This window comes from Cetorhinus maximus, chromosome 21 (genome assembly GCF_964194155.1).
Source record: "Cetorhinus maximus chromosome 21, sCetMax3.hap1.1, whole genome shotgun sequence".
Classification (NCBI taxonomy): domain Eukaryota; kingdom Metazoa; phylum Chordata; class Chondrichthyes; order Lamniformes; family Cetorhinidae; genus Cetorhinus; species Cetorhinus maximus.
This window is the reverse complement of record NC_135899.1, coordinates 36219720-36236033: the sequence shown is the minus strand read 5'-3', so window position 1 is coordinate 36236033 and position 16314 is coordinate 36219720. Positions and strand designations below refer to the sequence as shown.

At 45.0% G+C, this 16314-nt stretch overlaps 1 protein-coding gene across 5 annotated transcripts in view; it reads right to left on the bottom strand.

Moving 5' to 3' along the window:
• The window catches only part of LOC144695253 (uncharacterized), a 612706-nt gene that overhangs the window by 267589 nt on the left and 328803 nt on the right, over nt 1-16314 (bottom strand). The window lies entirely within an intron of this gene.

The following is a 16314-nucleotide window of genomic DNA, read 5'->3' as shown; positions in this document are numbered from 1 at the left end:
TTATTTTATATTTTGGTGGAATTCAATCTGATTTGGGTATGAAGGGCAGCCTATCAGAAATGGAGTCACCATAAAAGGTCTATAAGTTTAATTTTTCTATAAAATTTGTCTAAATCTGTTTTAATTTCTATATTGTGCTGTTTTACTGCTGGATCACAAGTTAAGCCTCTGTTTAGGACTTTTCCTTTAATATTGTGGGGTTAAATGTTTTGGCAATGTTAATAATTGTTTTCTTTAGGTTAAGGGGCTCCTTTTATAGCGTTTGGTTTCCTTTTAGTTTAACTATTTTATCAAACTGTTGGTGATGGAATGAGTTGTTCTTTTTGTCCAATGGATGTTATCTGGTTCTAATTTAAAGGATGGATTTGGCTGGGATGGATGTCTGTGTTTTAATATATTGGTTTAATTCTGTATTTGTGTCTTTTTCTCCATCAGCAATAACTCCCCTGCTTCTTTATGACACAGGGTCAAGGGATCTCTTACACTCAAAGGGCAGATGGAGCGTTGGTTTAACTCATCTGAAAGATGGTACCTCTGACAGTAGTGTGACCTTCCGGCACTACATGCATTGTGTCTGGAGGAATCTCCCCATTATAAAGCTGGTGGTGCTGCAGTACACCCTCCTACCACAAGATGCACTAGTTCATTAAAAAAAAATTGCATGTACTGTTAGGAAATAGAGATAGTTTAAGTAAGTTATATTTGTATTTGTGAGTGTGAGGAATCTGTTTTAGATTTAAGTTTAATTTGTGTTTCTGTATTGGTGTTAAGAAAGGGGAAACTTTAAAAGATGCCTGCATTTTAACGAGGTTTTACGACTCTTGAAAGGAAGCTAAAACAAACACAAGATAGGAAAAACTGCTGTTTCCTAGCAACGGGGAGCCCACAGACACAGGGAGAAGCAGAACAGCAGTTTTTTTTAGTTCAGTTGGAAGCAGGAAGCTGGACACAGGAGAGGGAACTGAAACAAGCAGGTTTCAAAGAATGAAAAGTCCCAAATCCGGGAGCGGAACAGGAGAAAGGTCCCAGGAAGACAGTGATGTCAAGGGAGAGGAACAGGAATCTGAACAAGATCCTGATCAGTGGAAGTAGAAGTGAAAGTAAGGAGCAGAGAGAGCGGCTCCAAGCTTAAAGGGAGAAAGCTGCAGGACACAGACTTAAAGTATAGGCTTGCGAGAAGCCAGAAGATTTGAGAAGACAGAAAAAGGTTGGTGACTCCTTCCTGTGGGCATGTGAAGCAATGGTGTTCTGTTGGTATGGCTGAGTATCAGTGACAGTGCGTGGAAAGAAGCTTGAATGCACGTGCTGATCCAGGGTAGAGGAACATCAGAAGGAGAATTCAAAACCTTGCAGGTGGACCATTGTGGATAGCGTCCGAGAGAAAGTGCCATTTGGGAGAAGATTCCAAAGTGGGTTTTTCGAGAGTGGAGATTCGAACCCCTCATGTGAAAGATAAGAGTTCATTGAGACCAATTGGCTCACAGTGTGACAAGTGTCTGGGGGGAGTTCATGAGGAATCCATAGCACCCATTTGGTGTGGAATCTGTCACTTGGTTTCAGAGTGTGGTGTGTCTGACCACAGGTCGCCTATTGGTTTACATGGGCTGTGTACTTACTGTGAACATTAGAGTATAAGATAACTTTAGTAACTTGTGTTATCTGTATTAATCTGAATATACCTGCAAAGATCTAGGTGTGGGTGAAGGAGTATTGTAATATGGTTAATCTTTTCTTGTCTAATGCATGTTTTATCATTTTGTTAAAAGTTCATCAGCTGACTCCTGTGACTCTGTTCAGAGCTGCCCTCCATGCTTCTAAACAAAAAATAAAAGTTAGGATCTAACAAGCTGGGTTCCATCCTGGGAACTGGCTTGTCCATTGGTAACATCAGCTGTGATCATAACAGTTATTTGCAAGTTACTCCACAAACATAATCCATAAAGAAAATCATCACTTGTGAACAAAAAAAATTATTCTTTCTTGGCACACATAATCTTTAAAGTGTTCATGTCTTCTTATGGTATGTGTGAGAGTTGTTGTTGACTGCTCACCTGGTGTCTGTTCGTTCCTGAGGTGACGTCTCTCTGGGGAATGTTGTTGCTATGGTAATTATTGCCGCTGATCCGTTGCATTTGTTGGGGAACAGTTAGGCTCTGGGACTGATGGTCGTTCAGTTCCTTGCTCAGTTGGTGAATTCGGATCTGCTTCATCAGCTGTCTGCTGAGAAGGAGCAGCTTCTCTGGTTGCTCGTAGATGTCTGCGGTTGTGACGATAGATCTGGTCGTTCCCTTTCACTGTGTACGATCGAGGTGACAACTTCTCTACACAGGTCCCAAGTTGCCAAGTGAGCCACGTTTGTTGAATGCGTTGAATATTTTCACTCTGACCGGCTCTCCAACTCTCAGCTCTGGCAACGATGTGGCAGCTTTATCAAAATGAAATTTGTCTTTCTGTCGTTTTACTTTGATCTTGTCACTCACTCCTGTTACTACTTCTGGCCCCAGTAGTTTTTTAGCTGTTGGAAGAGTAGTCTGGGTGCAGCGTGACATTAGTCATTGGACTGGACAATTTTTCATGCCTTCAGTAGGTGTGTTTCTCCACTGTAAGATTGCCTTGTACACATCTGTGCTGGATCTAGTTGATTTTTTGATGATCTCTTTGGCAGTTTCCATCGCTGCCTCAGCCTTTCCATTTGACTGGGGATAGTGTGGAGATGATGTGTGGTGCCGAATTTCCCAATCATTCATCAGGTGTCTGAATTCTTCACTCATGAATTGAGGGCCATTGTCACTCATCACAATGTCAGGAATGCCATGACGACTGAAGTGTGCTTTCAGGCGTTCTACAATCTCACTGGTAGTCGTTGACGTCAGCTGGTCTAACTCCCAGTAGTCTGAATAGTAGTCAACTGTGACAAGATAATCAGTTCCAGTGAGAGTGTAGAGGTCTACTCCAAGCTTCATCCATGGTCTGTCTGGGATGTCATGAGTCATGAGCAGCTCTTTATCTTGCTTAGCTTGATGCTCATTACAAACACTGCACTGGCTGATGTGGTCCTTAATCTCATTGCTCATGTTTGGCCAGTAAAGCACTTCTCTTCCCTCCCTCAGACTGGACTCGATTCCCTGATGGTTTGTGTGGATGTGCTTCAGCATCTCTTTTCTCATCTCTTTAGGGATAATGACCCTAGTCCCTTTGTACAAGATGCCATCTTGGGTGATTACTTCATCTCTGTCTGCCCAATACTCTCTTACAGCAACAGGTATGTCCTTGATGGTTTCAGGCCATCCTTTCATCACAACTTCCTGTAACATTTGAAGAGTATCTCGTTGTAGTTTTCTAGATCTGAGCAAGACACTTGTCTGTCAGATTCAATGTCTCTGCTGGATTGATGACTTCCAGAGCATGTCGTGCTGTTGCTTCTTGTTGAATCTGGAAGATTTCACACTCTGTACCAGCATCATCAACTTCCTTCAAAGAGAGTGCAGCTCTCGACAGCATGTTGGTGATGTACATCCACTTCCCTTTCTTGTACTTCACTTCCAAATGATATCTCTGCAAACAGAGTAACCTCCTTTGTAAACACTTTGGAACAATTAGAAATGGTTTGAGAAGGATTGTTTGAAGTAACTTGTGGTCAGACTCTACCATCAGTTTTTCCCTCCTAAACAGGCATTGGTTGACATGTCAGACAATAGCCAGGCTCTCTTCCTCAATCTGTGTCTAGTGTCATTCAGTTTGTGTTAATGATCTGGATGCAAACACAACTGGTTGTCCTTGCTGCATGAGGGTTGCTCCAAGTCCTGTTTCACTGGCATCTCACTGCAGGGTGACTTCATCATTGACATCATTGTACCTCAGCACTGGTGTTGTCGTCACTCGTTGTTTGATGTGAGTGAAAGCTGCTTCTTGTTCTGTGTCCCAATATCACTGAACATCCTTTGCAGTGAGATTGTGTAGAGATTCACACTCTGATGACAGAATGGCAAAAACTTGGTTAGGTAGATCCCATCTGGGTTCGCTGATGTTCCAGGAGGTCTAACAACCGTGTGAAGGATTTATTACAGAACTCTCACCAACAGGATTTCTCCTCTGTACTTGTGCATTGATTGACCAGGAGATGTTCTGACTGTGTGAAAGCCTCGTCACACAGCTCACATCTGAATGGTTTCTCACCAGTGTGAATAAGCTGGTGCTTCAGGAGATCAGAGATTGGGTGAAAGCCTTGTCACAAACTTCTGAATATTTTCTCCCCTGTGTGAATCCTCTCTGGTGTACCATCGGGGTCCAACATGTCTCAAAAGCTTTATCGGAAACCTCACACTTCAAGGGTTATTCCCCTTTTGTGGGTCTTCTGATGGAACAGGAGGTTTGATGATCTCAAGAATGATGTGTCGCACACATCGCATGTGAATGGTTTCTTCCTGGTGTGAATGCATTGGTGTACACAGAGGCTCACTGAGTCAGAGAATGATTTGTCACAGACCTCACACCTGAAGGGTTTCTCCCCTCTGTAAATGCGTTGATGTCTGAGCAGGTTACCTGACTTGGAGAATGATTCGTCACACACCTCACATGTGAACAGTTTCTCCCGTGTGAACTCGTCGATGTGTGCGCAAATCTGATGATGATGAGAATGATTTGTCACACACCTCACACATGCACGGTTTCTCTCCAGTGTTAATGTGTTGGTGAACGAGGAAATCTGATGACGATGAGAATGATTTGATGCACACCTTACACGTGAATGGTTTTTCACTTGTGTGAATGCGCTGGTGTCTGCGATGAGTCGATGACCGTGAGAATGATTTCTTGCACACCTCGCATGTGAATGGTTTTTCCTCTGTGTGAATGGTCCGGTGATTCACCAGGCCCGATAATTGTGCAAAGCTCTTGATGCACACCTCACATTTGAAGGGCATACCTCATATTTGAAGGGCATTTCCTGTGTGAATGCATGAGTGATTCACGAGCATTGATGGCGTTGTAAAGGCTCAGTCACACACCTCACACTTGAATGGTTTCTCTTCCATGAAGCTGTCCTTGTGTTAACAGTTGTACATCAGATGCACCTTGTGTGTTAGGAGACCTTACAAGTCTATGGATCCCTCCTCACACACCTCACACTTCAAGAGCCTCTCACCTGTAGGAATGAGTCAGTCGTTCATGAGGCTCGATGAATGATTGAAGCTCTTGCCACACTTGGAGCCACTCACACTTCTTCCCAGCCTCACCCTGACCGATCGCCCACAGCTGAACCTTCAGAAAGGTTGATTCTGATGGAAAGCTCCACACCACTGATCAGTTTCAGATCTGATGATATGTCAAAGCTCCCCTGACCCGACCGATTTCCAGATGATGGTTTTACTGCCCAACCTTCTCTGTGTTGAGCAATGCTGTGAAGGGGCTGGATGTCTTCCCACAGTTATGCAGTTGTTCTTTGGGTGATGGTCAGGATCTATCTGCTGTGTCTATCCTCTCTGTATTCTCTGGTGTAGTACAGTGCAATCCTTCAGTAAAACAGGAAAAGGAAAAATGATTTCCTCCAACTCTGTCTCCTCCTTTGTTGAAGGGTCTGCCTCTTCTGTATTTTTTGTTTACACTTTCACAGGATGTGGACTTCGCTGGCTAGGCCAGCATTTATTGCACATCGCTAATTGCCCTGGAGAAGGTGGTGGTGAGCTTTATTGAATCACTGCAGTCCATGTGGTGTAGGTACACCCGCAGTACGGTTAGGAAGGGAGTTCCTGGATTTTGACCCAGCAACAGTGAAAGAGCGAAGTCAGGATGGTGTGTGACTTGGAGGGGAACTTGCAAGTGGTAGTGTCCCCATACACCAGCTGCACCTGCTCTTCTAGGTGGTAAAGGTTACAGGTTTGGAAGGTGCCTGCGAAGGAGCCTTGGTGAGTTGCTGCAGTGCATCTTGTAGATGGTACACACTGCTGCTACTGTGCGTCAGCGGTGGAGGGAGTGAATGTTTGTGGGCGGGTGCCAAGCAAGCATGCTGATTTGGATGGTGTTGAGCTTCTTGAGTGTTGTTAGAGGTGCACTCTCCAGGCAAGTGGAGAGTATTCCATCACACTCCTGACTTGTGCCTTATAGATGGTGGACAGGTTTTGAGGAGTCAGGAGGTGAGTTATCTGCTGCAGAATTCCCAGCCTCTGACCTGCTCTTGTAGCCACAGGCTTCAACCAGTTCAGTTTCAGGTCAGTGGTAACCCCCAGGATGTTGCTGGTGAGGGATTCAGTGATGGTACAGCCATTGAATGTCTAGGGGAGATGGTTAGATTGTCTCTGATTGGAGATCGTCATTGCCTGGCACTTGTGTGCCATGAATGTTACATACTACTTATCAGCCTGAGCCTGAATGCTGTCCAGGTCTTGCTGCATATGCTCATGCAATGCTTCAGTATCTGAGGAGTCGCGAATGGCTTCCCTTTGCACATTGTGCAATTATCAGCGAACATCCCCACTTCTGACTTTATGATGCAAGGAAGGTCATTGATGAAGCAGCTGAAGATGGTTGGGCCGAGGACACTACCCTGAGGAACTCCTGCAGTAATGTCCTGGAACTGAGATGATTGACTTCCAACAAACACAACCACCTTCCTTTGTGCTAGATACGACTCCAGCACATGGAGTGAGTCAAATTGGGTGAAGACAGGCATCTGTGATGCTGGCGACTTCAGGAGGAGGCCGAGATGCATCATTCCCTTGGCACTTCTGGCTGAAGATCATTTCAAATGCTTCAACCTTATCTTTCTCACTAATGTGCTGAGCTTCCCCATCATTGTGGATAAGGATATTTGTGGAGCCTCCTCCACCAGTTAGTTGTTTGATTGTCCATCACCATTCACGACTGGATCTGGAAGGATTTCCGAGCTTAAACCTGATCTGTTGGCTGTAGAATTATTTTGCTCCGTTTATCGCAAGCTGCTTCTGCTGTTTGACACGCAAGTAGTCTTGTGTTCTAGCTCCAAGAGATTGTGCTTCATTTTTAGGTATGCCTGGTGCTGCTTCTGGCACGCCCTTCTGCAATCTTCATTGAACCAGAGTTGATCCCCTGGCTTGATTGTAATGGTAGAGTGGGGGATATGCCGGGCCTTGAGATTACAGATTGTGGCTGTTTACAATTCCGCTGCTGCTGATGGCCCACAGCACCTGATGGTTGCCCTGTCTTGATTGCTAGATCTGTTCAAAACTTATCTCATTTATCATGGTGGTAATGCCACACAACACAATGGAGGGTATCCTTGGTGGAAGATGGGACCTCGCCTCCACAAGGTCATTCCTACCAATACCGTCATGGACAGATGCATCTGCGACAGGTAGATGGGTGACAAGGTCAAGTAGGTTTTTCCCTCTTGTTGGCTCTCTCACTACATATCACAGACCCAGTCTAGCAGCTATGTCCTTTAGGACTCGGCCAGCTCAGTCAGTAGCGGTGCTGCCGAACCACTCTGGATGATGGACATTGAAGTTCCCCACCCAGAGTACATTCTGTGCCTTTGACATCATCAGTGCTTCTTCTAATTGGTGTTCAGTGTCAAGGAAGCACTGGTTCATCGGCTGAGGGAGGGTGGGAGGTGGTAATCAGCAGGAGGTTTCCTTGCTCATGTTTGACCTGATGCCATGAGACTTCATGGGATCTACAGTCAATGTTGAGGACTTCCAGGACAACTCCCTCCCGACTGTCTACCACTGTTCCTCTACCTCTAGCGGGTCTGTCCTGCTGCTGAAGAACATACCTCGGGATGGTGATGGTGGTGTCTGGGACACTGCCTGCAAGGTTTGATTTCGTAAGTATGGCTACGTCAGGCTGTTGCTTGACTCGTCTGTGGGACAGCTCTCCCAGTTTTGGCACAAGTCCCAGATGTTAGTCAGGAGGACTTTGCAGGGCCGATGTGGCTGGGTGTGCCATTGTCATTTCCAGTGCCTAGGTCGATGCTGGGTGGTCCTTCCAGTTTCATTCCTTTATGACTTTGATACAACTCAGTGATTTTCTAAACTATTTAAGAGTGAACCACATTGCTGTGGGTCTGGGGTTACATGTAGGGCAGACCAGGTAAAGAAGGCAGATTTCCTTCCCTAAAGGACATTAATGAACCAGATGGGTTTTTAATGACAATCAACAATGGTTTCAAGGTCACCATTACTGAGACTAGCTTTTAATTCAAGATTTCTTAATTGAATTTAAATTCCACCAGCTGCTGTAGGGGGAGTTTGAATCCAGATCCCCAGAGCATTCACCTGGGCCTCTGGATTACTGGTCCAGTGACCACACCACTGCCACCTTCCAGTTAGAGCCTGTTCCACAGTGAGTGCCGGTCTGCTATTCCCCTGTGTGGGGGATCAGATACAAGTCCTTTCTTTTTCCTCACTTAACTGTCACACACCTTCTGTTTCCAGCAGGGACACTGGATAGTGACCAGGAGCAGACAACGTGGCTACTTTCTTTATCTCTTTTTGAACTTACTTCAATATCCCAAGGTGCCTTGCAAGATTGTTAATAATATTTGACTCTGAGGCAAATAAGGGAATGTTAGTACAGATGACCAAAAATGTAGTTAAAGAGGTGGATTTTAAGGGGTGTCTTACAGGAAGAAAGAGAGTTAGAGACGGAGGGGTTTAGGGAGGGAATTCCAGAGCTTAGGACCCAAGCAGCTGAAGGAACGGCCACCAACGGTGGAACAATTAAAATCAGGGATGCAAAAGAGATCAAAATTGGAGATGCACAGATGTCTTAGAGGATTGTAGGACTGAGTTGATTGTTAGCCTTGGCTCAGGATCGAGCACTCTCACCTCTGAGTCAGAAGGTTGTGGGTTCAAGTCACACTCCAGGACTCGAGCACTGAGGCTGACACTCCAGTGCAATAGTGAGGGAATGCTGCACTGTCTTTCAGATGGGAGGTGAAACAAAGGTCCCTTCTGCTTTCTAAGGTGGGTCTAAAAGATCCCGAAGCACTATTTTGAACAAGAGCAGGGGAATTATCCCTGATGGCCAGCCCAAGATCAATACGTCAATTAACACCACTAAAACAGATTATCTGTTCATTATCATGTTTATTGTGGGAGCTTGCTGTGCGCACATTGGCTTACACCTTTCCTACATTACAACATGACCATACATCAAAAGAAATTCCTTTCTGTAAAGTGCTTTGGGACACCTGGTGGTCGTGAAAGGCTATATACAAATGCAGGCCTTTTTTCCTTTTCGGTGGAGGTTTCAGTGATAGGATGGTGGGAGGTCTTGGAGGGATTTGATAAGACAAAAAACATCCAGATCCCAACACACAGACAGAACTGACCATTCACAGTCCACAGGATAATAACCAGCTCCCAACACACACACACAGAACTCAACAATAGGAAATCAGTAAGAATCCTCAGACACTCTGCACCTCCCAGATAATTACACCTCACCTTCTCATATTCAGTAATGAGCCATCAACAAAAGTCAGCCTGTAAATCAGAAGGGAAATGCTTCCAATAAACACACTCAATATCCAACACACAGCTCCAGGCAAACAGTTCAGCACAAAGCACCGAGTAAACAGCTCTCTCAGCTGGATGTTCTCACACAGCATAAGGGGCATTTCCACAGCTGATTCCCCACAGGATAGTCAGGCTGCCTGAAGATTAGTGTGGATATTATGTGATGTAATTATTTTCAATTCTGTTCCTTTACTCACCATCTCCTGAGTTGGTTTTGAGTCCCTACAGGAAGTGAAGCAGCTGTGGAACAGGAAGAGGAGAGAATGGGCAGAGTGGGTGGGGCTCTCTGATTGACGTCTCTCACAGCCAATCCAAATATTTCTGGAGTAACATGAGTTTCCTGAAGTTTGGGAAACTGACCGGTGAAATGGAGGCGACTTTGAGCAGCAGATCAGGTGGGGATTTAAACTTGTTATTGTCCCATCTGAATAAAACCTCACTTATTACAGCTGCTGTCTCAGTTCCCCTGGTAAACGTTTGACAGAGATTTCTAGTGTGGGAATAACATTCTTCATCCTCAGAGTCTTTCAAACTGACAACATCAGTGTGGGATGTGTAGCCCTCGATCTGTTTGACAGCAGATCAGAAGAGGAAGACCCACATCAACCAAGGCAGTTATGGGGTGCAGTGGTGGGATCAGCACATGCACAGGAGAGAGGGACACAGGACAGAGGACATTGATCCAGTGTTTGGGCATTGACTTGGGGTGTGAGCCTATGCCCCATAACTTGATATTTGACAACCACACCCTGTCCATGGGTCACCTTCTGTGGAGGTTCAATCCCCTCAGCTCCAATTTCGGAGGCTCAACATGCACCTTGTCCGGTTCGTCTCCCAGGATGTCCCAGTCCATTCACCTCTCCTGGGATGTCACAGTCCATTTACCTCTCTTAGTTCCTCTCCTGGACTGTCCCAGTCTAGACCTTGTTTGAGAGTGATATTGTTCAGTATGCAGTACACTCTCCCTCTGGGGAATACTGCGATCGATCCCTAGGTGTAGCCAGTGCCTGAAACAGCTCTTCAACATCCCACTAGCTTCTCTCTGTGACCTGCCTTAGAGAGATAGGTGTCAATAAACGAGTCAATGCCCAAACACTGGATCAATGTCCTCTCTCCTGTGTCCCTCCTCCTCAGTGTGTGTGATGCATGAAATGCTGGCATCTGCCATGGAAGGAAGGGATGGACTTTGTCCCGAATCACCTCCTCCGCAGTGTGTATCGCATGGCTTCAGGGATTTACATTTGCTGAATAAAGGAAAATCAGGAATCCAGACAGAAAGACAACACTGACACCTGCAGGTCTAACTAGTTACCACTTTAAATCAAATCAAACTTTCTCACATCACACTCACATCAAGGGAAACTCTCTCAGAATACTACAGACAGAAGTTTCTTTAAAATCCCTTTAGTCTGGCTCCCAATTCCGATGGTCAGAAATAACACCAAACTTTAGTGGCACAGGATAGAACTCGTTTCCATCATACAAACCCACCAATGGTTACAGAGATCCAGTGGTCACGTGGGCCCATGGACCAATCAGTTTCCGTTCTTCCCCCAGGCGAGTTGGACAGCACTTTCTAATTCCCAACTCTGCCCTTTGACCCTCTATTTGCCACAATGCTTCTGTAGCTGTCAATCTGGTTTTACCACTCCCTCATAACCACCTTCTACACCCTGTTCCCATAAATACCTTTATTCTCTTCCTGGTCGATCTCCCTACTTCTCAAGTCCAAGGAGTGAACATTTGAGCATATCTGGTACACAACTGGTTTAACCATCCATCACCAGATCTGACTGGACCACATCAAGCACTAGTGGTCCTGCTTTCCTCTGCCAAAACTGCTCATTACTCCAGGACCATCCTGAAGAGAAAAGATAACCCACAACTTCTCCTCCCCAAAACCAACTGTGTCCTTGTGGAAGTTATGTTCCAGCTGTACAGAGCTCTCTTTAGACCCTTGCTGGAGAACTGTGTTCAGTTCTGGGCATCGCACCTCAGGAAGGATATATTGGCCTTGGAGGGAGTGCAGTGCAAATTCACCAGAATGTTCCTGGGGGCTAAAAGGGTTAAATTATGAAGCCAGGTTCCACAGACTGAGCTTAAATTCCCTCGAATATAGACTTGTGAGAACAGAACCTAGTGGAGCAGATGATTTTTCAGCCATCTGGACACTGGCCATTCCATCGAAGTCAATTTTACCGGAGTTTTCTCTGAATAATTGCGGACCTGGATTCAAGAAGGACACTAATGATTTTGAGATGTGACGGAGGCATTAGTGATGGAATTTCTCTAGTGCTCTTATGTGATACTGATACACAGTCCAGATCTTGCTGCAGTACGGGAATGTGGAGATTGCAGAACTGTGCAAGAGATAAGCAAGCAATGGCAAAGAGATAGAAAGGGCATGGTCAGTACATTCATCAAGATGGACCTCAATCATTTATGTGAAGGCATTGGGACTGCATTGGGTCATTTGGGTTGATGAAGAAAGAGTGTGACGAGGATATGACTTTGAGTTAGTTTACTCTCCAGGATAGAATACTAGAATGATACAACACAGCTCTTTAAGATGTAAAATTAGTTCAATTCCCCTGCCTTTCTAAGTGACAGTTTATCCTGTCTCTCAGAATTGATTCAAATAGAACCATAGAAAAGTTACAGCACAGGAGGCCATTCGGCCCATCTTGTCCATGCCAGCCCAAGGACATCCAGGTGCCCTTTCTAATTCCACCTTCCTGCACCCGGCCCATAGCCCTGCAGCTTACAGCACTTTAGGTGCAGATCCAGGTACTTTTTAAAATAGTTTAAAGTTTCTGCCTCTACCACCAACTTGGGCAGCGAATTCCAGACACCCACTACCCTCTGCATAAAAACGTTCTTCCTCACGTCCCCCCTACACCTTCTGCCACTTATCTTGAATCTATGTCCCCTGGTTCTAGAATTCTCCATCAAGGGAAACAATTTTATCCTGTCAACTCTTTCTATTCCCCCCATAATTTTGTACACTTCAATCAAGTCACCTCTCAGCCTTCTTTGTTCTAAGAAAAATAACCCCAACCTATCCAATCTCTCCTCGTAGCTACACTTTTCTAACCCTGGCAACATTCTTGTAAATCTCCTCTGCACTCTCTCCAGAGCTATTACATCCTTCCTGTAATGTGGTGACCAGAACTGCATACAATATTCCAGTTGTGGCCTCACCAGTGTTTTATACTTAAATAATTTGCCCAAAGTCAAACTGACCAGCCTATAATTTTCTGGGATTTCCCTCGTACCTTTTTTAAATAATGGTACAACTTTCACAGACTTACAATCCTCTGGTACCTTGCCTATATCAAGTGGGGATTGGAAAATGATCCTCAGAGCACCTGCTACTTCCTCCCTGGCTTCCTTTAACAGCCTGGGATACAATCCACCTGGCCCTGGCGATTTATCCACCTTCAAGGATGCCAGTCCCTCCAGTACTTCCTCTCTCATTACGCTTATTGTATCTAATATTTCACACTCCACCTCTTTAACTAGAATGTCTGCATTATCCCTCTCCCTGGTGGAGACAGAGTCAAAGTACTAATTGAGAACCCTGCCCACATCTTCAGCATCAACGCACAAATTACCATGAATATACCTGATAGGCCCTACCCTTTCCTTAGTTATTCTCTTGCTCTTAATGTACAAGTAAAACATCTTTGGGTTTCTTTGATTTTACTTGCCAATATTTTTTCATATCCTCTCTGCTTTCCTAATTTCCTTTTTTACTTCACCCCTGTACTTCCTTTTGTCCTCTAGGCTTTCTACAGTATATTAAGCTTTTTGTGATGATCATAAGTATTCTTTTTCTGCTTTACCTTACCCTATGTGTTTCTGGATAGCTAGAGGGCTCTAGATAGCAGTATCACCTTTTTTCTTTCTGGGGATATGTCTACACTGTGCCTGTAGAATCTCGCTTTTAAATGCCCCCTACTGATTTGACACTCTTCTAAAAGCTGTATCCAGTCCACTTTTGCCAGTTCACCTTGCAGCTTTGCAAAATTTGTCTTCCTCCAATTTTGAACCTTTACTCCTGTTTGATGTTTGTCCTTTCCATATGATGATAAATCTAACCATATTATGGTCACTAACTCCAAAATGGTCCTCCGCTGCTACTTCATCCACTTGCCCAGCTTCATTTCCGAAGACTAAATCTAGAGTTGTGCCTCCTCTCATTGGGCTTGTTAGCTAAAAACGTTCTCTCCAATGCAGTTCAAGAATTGTGTGCCCTCTGTACCCTTCACACTATTCATATCCTAATTGATATTAGGGTAGTTAAAGTCTCCAACTATTACTGCCCTATTGTTTTCCCACTCAGAAATTTGCCTATATATTTAGTCTTCCAACTCCCTTCCACTATTTGGGGGCCTATAGTGCACTCCTAGCAGTATGGCTGCCTTTTATTTATTTCTGAGCTCAACCCATACGATCTCATTTGATGCCTCATTTTATATATTATCCCTCCTTACAGCTGTAGCCAAGAATGCTACACCCTCGCATTTTTTTATCCTCCTCTCTATCCTACCTGAAAACTCTATATCCAAGGATGCTGATGTTCCATTTTTGCTCCCCTTTGAGCCAAGTTTCCATTATAGCGATTATATCATGTTGCCATGTGTCAATCTGTGCCGTCAGCTCCTTGCATTTACATATATACCTTTTAACACTGCCAAATTCCTGTGCTGTACATTTTTTAATCTGTGCTGCTTCTGTCTTTCAGAGTCACTCACTAATTCTCCATCTCCCACTCCCTGCTATGAATTTGCCCTCAGGTTCCCAACCCCCTGCCAATCTAGTATAAATCCCACCCCGCCCTCCCCATCAGCCCCCCACACAACAGCATTAGCAAAGCACAAATCTCCCTGCATGGATATTTGTCCCAGTCCTGTTCAGGTATAGACCATCCATCTTGTACCTTCCCCAGAACTGGTCCCAATGCCTCAGAAATCTGATGCCTTCCCTCCTACACCAGTTTTCTAGTCACAAGTTTAATCGCTCAGTTCTCCTATTTATATACTGACTTGCATGAGGGGCTGGGAGCAATCCTGAGATTACTGCTTTAGAGGTCCTGCTTTTCATTCTTCTTCATAGCTCCCTAAAATCTGCTTGCAGGACCTCATCCCCTTTCCTACCTAAGTCATTGGTGCCAACATGGACTATGACCTCTGGCTGATCACCCTCCCCCAGAAGAATGCTCTTTAGCTGGCCTGTGACGTCCTTGACCCTGGCACCAGGGAGGCAACATACCATCCTGGAGTCACATCTGTGGCCGCAGAAGTGCCTGTCTGCTCCCCTAACTAATGAATCCCAATCGATACTGCTCTTTCTTTCTTCTTCCTCCCTCCTGTACAGCAGAGCAGCTCATGGTGCCACAAACCTGGCCCTGATTGCACTCCTCTGAGGAACCAAAGCCCTCACCAGTATCCTAAACGGAAAACCGATTGGTGAGTGGGACCCAGCGGACTCCTGCACTACCTGCCCAATTTTCTTGGACTGCCTGGTGGTCACCCATTCCCTTACCACCTCAAGGCTCCTAAGCTATGGTGTATCCACCTGATCTATCTCTGAATGTACTATTCACATAGCTCTCAGCCTTGCAGATGTGCTAGTGTGACTGCAGCCACTGCTCAAGCTCCGAAACATGGAGCTCAAGTTTCTGCAGCTGGTGATACTTCTGGTGCATGTGGTCACTGAGCACACCAGTAGCAGCCACAACTTCCCACATATCACAGGACACGCATTTCACACGACTGAGGTGCCCTGCCATGGCTTCAATTTACTTCCCTTATGTTAACTTTATTTTACTTTGGTTTACTTATGCAACTTTATTTTACCTGGCCTTGACTTAATTTTACTTCCCTATTGCTTGTGTTTCTTACTTACATCTAAGTAGCTCCTTCTTTTAAAATGACTATGTTTTTCTAATTTTCAGCAACTTGAAGATCCTCCCTAACAGCAATTTCTCACCAACCAATGAACTTATGTTTCCCCTGTGATGTCACTCTTGGATGTTTTTAAACTCAGCCCTCTTGTGCAACTTTTCCATTAGACCATAAGATGTAGGAGCAGCAGTAGGCCATTTGGCCCATCGGGTCTGTTCCGCCATTCAATAAGATCATGGCTGATCTGATAATCCTCAACTCCACTTTCCTGCCGTTTCCCCATAACCCTAGATTCCCTTACTGATTAAAAATTTGTCTATCTCAGCCTTGAATATACTTAACGATCCAGCCTCTAGAACCTCTACGGTAAAGAATTCCACAGATTGACTACCCTCTGAGAGAAGGAATTCCTCCTCATCTCTGTTTTAAATGGGCACCCCCTTACTCTGAGATTATGCCCTCCTAGTCTACTGGAGGTTGAGAAAGAAAAGAAATGAGCAATGAAGAAAAAAAGCACCTCCTCCTCCCCACCGAGCTCCCTCGCTTATGAAACTTGCAGTAATTTCACTCTGTACCAGTTGAACTCCATGACAGTGCACTTAAACTCTCTTATTTAGACTATGGAGATTCAAATAAGTCTCAGTCACAGAACCAGATTAGGCCAGTTACTTAATTTGCTGAACCTTCCTCCCTTACTCCCTTCCTCACTCACTCACTCCCTCCCTTCCTTCCTCCCCCCCTCCCTCCCTATTCCTCTCTCTGTGTTTCTTTCTCTCTTACTTTTTCTCTCTCTCATTTTCTCCCTCTCTCTTTCTCTCTCTCGTACTTTCTCCCTCTCCTCTCTCTTTCTCTCTCACTTTCCCTATCTCTTTCTCTCCCTCTTTCTCTCTCTCTCCCTCTCTTTCTCTCTC